This window comes from Salvelinus namaycush, chromosome 17 (assembly GCF_016432855.1).
Source record: "Salvelinus namaycush isolate Seneca chromosome 17, SaNama_1.0, whole genome shotgun sequence".
NCBI classification, from domain to species: Eukaryota; Metazoa; Chordata; class Actinopteri; order Salmoniformes; family Salmonidae; genus Salvelinus; species Salvelinus namaycush.
In genome coordinates, this window is record NC_052323.1 from 37,438,170 (window position 1) to 37,444,411 (window position 6,242).

Below are 6,242 nucleotides of genomic sequence, written 5' to 3' on the forward strand. Positions count from 1 at the left end.
CATGTTTTATAAAACTCGGTGGTCAGAGGCCTTGAATGCTGATTGGCTGACAGCCGTGGTACATCAGACCGTATACCACGGAGATGACAAAACATACATTTTTACTGCTCTAATTACCATTGGTAACCAGTTTATAATAGCAATAAGGCATCGGGGGAGTTTGTGGTATATGGACCAATATACCACGGCTAAGGGCTGTGACCAGGCACTCCACGTTGCGACGTGCAATATACCACACCCACCCCCCCCCGGCACGCCTTATTGCTTAAACTAACTACACATTGACACATCCAGCTCAAAGAGGGGAGGTTTACAAAAAAAAACAGAGCAGTTGTCAAAGTTCCAGAACATGTCTTTAAGTGTAATTATACCAGTCAAAGTTCCAGAGCATGTCTTTAAGTGTAATTATACCAGTCAAAGTTCCAGAGCATGTCTTTAAGTGTAATTATACCAGTCAAAGTTCCGGAGCATGTCTTTAAGTGTAATTATACCAGTCAAAGTTCCAGATCATGTCTTTAAGTGTAATTATACCAGTCAAAGTTCCGGAGCATGTCTTTAAGTGTAATTATACCAGTCAAAGTTCCGGAGCATGTCTTTAAGTGTAATTATACCAGTCAAAGTTCCAGAGCATGTCTTTAAGTGTAATTATACCAGTCAAAGTTCCGGAGCATGTCTTTAAGTGTAATTATACCAGTCAAAGTTCCAGATCATGTCTTTAAGTGTAATTATACCAGTCAAAGTTCCGGAGCATGTCTTTAAGTGTAATTATACCAGTCAAAGTTCCAGAGCATGTCTTTAAGTGTAATTATACCAGTCAAAGTTCCGGAGCATGTCTTTAAGTGTAATTATACCAGTCAAAGTTCCGGAGCATGTCTTTAAGTGTAATTATACCAATCAAAGTTCCGGAGCATGTCTTTAAGTGTAATTATACCAGTCAAAGTTCCAGAGCATGTCTTTAAGTGTAATTATACCAGTCAAAGTTCCGGAGCATGTCTTTAAGTGTAATTATACCAGTCAAAGTTCCAGATCATGTCTTTAAGTGTAATTATACCAGTCAAAGTTCCGGAGCATGTCTTTAAGTGTAATTATACCAGTCAAAGTTCCGGAGCATGTCTTTAAGTGTAATTATACCATTTATTTTTAGCAAATTTGGCTCATTTTCTGAAGCTAATTTCTTCAAGCACACATACAGACATTGATATCCACAGCAATCCTGTCTTTTCACAATGTCAAGAGAGAGCCAAGTAGCAGCCCTCTCCCTCTAGCCAAGTAGCAGCCCTCTCCCTCTAGCCAAGTAGCAGCCCTCTCCCTCTAGCCAAGTAGCAGCCCTCTCCCTCTAGCCAAGTAGCAGCCCTCTCCCTCTAGCCAAGTAGCAGCCCTCTCCCTCTAGCCAAGGCGGATCACTTTCAAGTAACGACTGCAAAATAACATGGACCACCCCCCCCTCATCACACTAGTAACAACTTCAATTTGAAGCAATGAATTATCATTCTGAATCAAAACAAATTAAATGTAGCGCCATAACTGAAATCAATTAACCTGTAGCGAAGAATCAAGATTCAGTGAGATTTCTTTTGAGATTGGCTTTTTTTGAGTAGTCTAGTTAGCAGAAAACAAAAGATGATTTTAAAAAAGATAAATATTTACAAATCGTTAAGCCTAAATCTACAGTAACTGAAGATAATGTAGTCAGTCTCATCAACAGTGTGAGAAACAAAACTATATGAAGGTAAAAGGAATTACAACAGACAGGAGAAATGCTTCCTGTAACGGAGAAGACACAAGTGCACAAGAGGTTAAAAAGAGTCCATAAGTCTCTGGTTAAAAGTAGTACACTATATAGGGAGCCATTTAGGACTCAGCCCACAGAGTTGGAGGGAATGATGGTTAGGCCTACAGATCTAGGATCAGCTTCCCCTCTACCAATCCTAACCTTAGCCATTATTGGGAAAATGCTAAAGACCGACTCAATGTCAGCGTCTAGGGAACAGCTTCACCCAACTGTGTGGAACTCCCTCGTCCCCCTACGACTACGCCAGTATTCAGTAGAATCACAAAAACAACTCGAGTCACACAGTCATTTCTGGAGACATGAACCAGTCTCTTGTACTAGCTAGTTACCATAAAGGACAAGACCGACCAACACCGACCGTACACAGTAGACCACCTGCTGGCTGGGACTGGTGTTGTCCTGTCCCCGATACCTCCAACAAGATCAATCTCGTGACTCCGTTTATATTCTCTGAGGTACAGTCACCACTTCTATAGCGTTTAGCCTCATTGGGTTCCATTTCTCATCTCCTTTCACTTTCTGCTACTAATATGTAACCTTTCATTTCTGCAGGTTTGTCTCATTCAGATAAGCATCTACACACTAACTGATAACACCATGACAGGTGGAGGAAGTAAAATGGAAACTAGCCCAGCGCTTTCACCTCCCTGTTAGAGTACTGTACTGAAGGAAAGGAGACAAGGAAAGGAAGCTAGTGAGGACTGTTGAGACCCAGCCCAGACACTTGTGTTAGAAGACAGAGTCTAAAAAGGTGCTGCATGGTCAATCCGATGTCTGCAGTGGCAGTACAGCGTTTTACTGTGTTGCGGCAGTACAGCGTATTACTGTGTTGCGGCAGTACAGCGTATTACTGTGTTGCGGCAGTACAGCGTATTACTGTGTTGCGGCAGTACAGCGTTTCACTGTGTTGCGGCAGTACAGCGTATTACTGTGTTGCGGCAGTACAGCGTTTCACTGTGTTGCGGCAGTACAGCGTATTACTGTGTTGCGGCAGTACAGCGTATTACTGTGTTGCGGCAGTACAGCGTATTACTGTGTTGCGGCAGTACAGCGTATTACTGTGTTGCGGCAGTACAGCGTTTTACTGTAATGCGGCAGTACAGCGTTTTACTGTAATGCGGCAGTACAGCGTTTTACTGTAATGCGGCAGTACAGCGTTTTACTGTAATGCAGCAGTACAGCGTATTACTGTGTCGCGGCAGTACAGCGTATTACCGTGTCGCGGCAGTACAGCGTATTACCGTGTCGCGGCAGTACAGCGTATTACCGTGTCGCGGCAGTACAGCGTTTTACTGTAATGCGGCAGTACAGCGTTTTACTGTAATGCGGCAGTACAGCGTTTTACTGTAATGCAGCCTCTGCAGAAGTCAGAGCAAACATACTTTTTGGGCTTCCCGGAGCTGTTGTGAAGGAAGTTGTCGAGGAAGTGAGTTTGTGTTTATACAGGACCTCCCGCCCTCACCTACCATCAACCAATCATGTCAATGCGGAGCTATACGGAGCCCTCCACATTGTTACATTTGAGAGGTGCACAGCAATGCGGTATGGAGCTTGATTTGGCCTCTGCATGCCTCCGGAGCCTCCATTGCATCGCACCCTCCATATGGTTTCCACCACTTTATCAGATTCAGCATAAACTGGCTTTAACTGTAATGGTTCATCCCCTAGATCACTGTCACACCTCGAGTCACAAAATTACCAGTTTTTCCAGAAACCCTGGTTAGAGGATTCCGGATTTCCTTCTTACGGTAATCTTTCAAGTTCTGGAAAACCTGGTAATTTTAGTTAACGGAGTTTTGCATCCCTAACCACAGATCTAGGATCAGATTCCCCTACCTCAATCTAACCTTTAGGGGGCTCAATAAGATCTGATCCCAGGTCTGGTTAGGGACAACCAGACCTGGGTTCAAATACTATTCAACATTGTTTAAAAAAAACATTTCGCTATTGCTCGAGCCTGCCCGGAGTGGTTCCATTGTGCCAGCCAGGCATGCTCAATCGATCCCAGATAAAGTATTTGAAATGAATTTGAAATAGTCTTTGAATCAAGGCAGGACTGACAGGGGCCAATGTCTACTTCCTCCCACTGGCAACTCGCATTCTGGGTTTCTAAGTTTCTATGATCAGCTTCCCCTCCGCCAATCCTAAACATATCAGGGCAACGTCACCCTACACTGGCAGCTCAGACATACTGTTGTTTCTTGTGAGCCTGTGAGGCCAGGTCTTTAGCTTTCTCTTTAGCTGCCAGAGCCGTCTCCCTGGCCCTCTCTGTAGCATGCTCAGCCAGGGTCCTGGAGGGGGCCTCACCTGAAAGGGGGGTGGGGGGGAGAGAGAGAAAAAAAACATGGTGGTTAGAGAAGGGAGAGGAAACATGGTGCCATTTCTCCCCTGTAATCAGGGACTGGTTTAGACCTGGGACACAGTACCGTTTCTACCGCTCCACCACAACACAGTACCGCTAATAATAAGGAACTGAATTGATAGCCCCACCTTATTTTACAGCGTAATAAAACAACCGGCCTCCATCTTACCTTGCATTTTGGCCAGGACGTATTCAAACCCTTTCATGGTCTTTGTAACACTGGTCTTGAACCGGGCAAGGCCGAATTCCTGTAAAGTGAGGTCAGAGATGAATGAACGTTATCACTAACGGGAATCTGACACAGAAGAACATGTCCACACTAACATACCAGCCATACCATCACAACCATCACTCCCCATCAGTCATACCATCACAACCATCACTCCCCATCAGTCATACCATCACAACCATCATTCCCCATCAGTCATACCATCACAACCATCACTCCCCATCAGCCATACCATCACAACCATCACTCCCCATCAGCCATACCATCACAACCATCACTCCCCGTCAGTCATACCATCACAACCATCACTCCCCATCAGTCATACCATCACAACCATCACTCCCCATCAGTCATACCATCACAAGCATCACTCCCCATCAGCCATACCATCACAACCATCACTCCCCATCAGTCATACCGTCACAAGAAGACCATCACTCCCCATCAGTCATACCGTCACAACAAGAACATCACTCCCCATCAGTCATACCATCACAACAAGACCATCACTCCCCATCAGTCATTCCATCACAACAAGACCATCACTCCCCATCAGTCATTCCATCACAACAAGACCATCACTCCCCATCAGTCATTCCATCACAACAAGACCATCACTCCCCATCAGTCATACCATCACTTCCCATCAGTCATACCATCACAACAAGACCATCACTCCCCATCAGTCATACCATCACAACAAGACCATCACTCCCCCATCAGTCATACCATCACTCCCCATCAGTCATACCGTCACAACAAGAACATCACTCCCCATCAGTCATACCATCACAACAAGACCATCACTCCCCATCAGTCATTCCATCACAACAAGACCATCACTCCCCATCAGTCATTCCATCACAACAAGACCATCACTCCCCATCAGTCATTCCATCACAACAAGACCATCACTCCCCATCAGTCATACCATCACTTCCCATCAGTCATACCATCACAACAAGACCATCACTCCCCATCAGTCATACCGTCACAACAAGACCATCACTCCCCATCAGTCATACCGTCACAACAAGACCATCACTCCCCATCAGTCATACAATCACTCACCCATCAGTCATACCATCACTTCCCATCAGTCATACCGTCACAAGAAGACCATCACTCCCCATCAGTCATACCGTCACAACAAGAACATCACTCCCCATCAGTCATACCATCACAACAAGACCATCACTCCCCATCAGTCATTCCATCACAACAAGACCATCACTCCCCATCAGTCATTCCATCACAACAAGACCATCACTCCCCATCAGTCATTCCATCACAACAAGACCATCACTCCCCATCAGTCATACCATCACTTCCCATCAGTCATACCATCACAACAAGACCATCACTCCCCATCAGTCATACCGTCACAACAAGACCATCACTCCCCATCAGTCATACCGTCACAACAAGACCATCACTCCCCATCAGTCATACAATCACTCACCCATCAGTCATACCATCACTTCCCATCAGTCATACCATCACAACAAGACCATCACTCCCCCATCAGTCATACCATCACAACAAGACCATCACTCCCCCATCAGTCATACCATCACTCCCCATCAGTCATACCATCACAACAAGACCATCACTCCCCATCAGTCATACCATCACAACCATCACTCCCCATCAGTCATACCATCACAACCATCACTCCCCATCAGTCATACCATCACTCCCCATCAGTCATACCATCACAACAAGACCATCACTCCCCATCAGTCATACCGTCACAACAAGACCATCACTCCCCATCAGTCATACCGTCACAACAAGAACATCACTCCCCATCAGTCATACCATCACAACAAGACCATCACTCCCCATCAGTCATACCA

At 45.4% G+C, this 6,242-nt stretch overlaps 1 long non-coding RNA gene across 1 annotated transcript; it reads right to left on the bottom strand.

Annotated features, from left to right (window-relative positions):
- Positions 1 to 1,114: 1,114 nt before the first annotated feature.
- On the bottom strand, positions 1,115 to 4,933 carry LOC120062583. Its single transcript, XR_005478412.1, has 2 exons — positions 4,324 to 4,933; positions 1,115 to 4,099 (listed from the first exon to the last, which is right to left on the bottom strand). It is a non-coding gene; the product is annotated as an uncharacterized LOC120062583 (long non-coding RNA).
- Between the last annotated feature and the right edge of the window lie 1,309 nt (positions 4,934 to 6,242).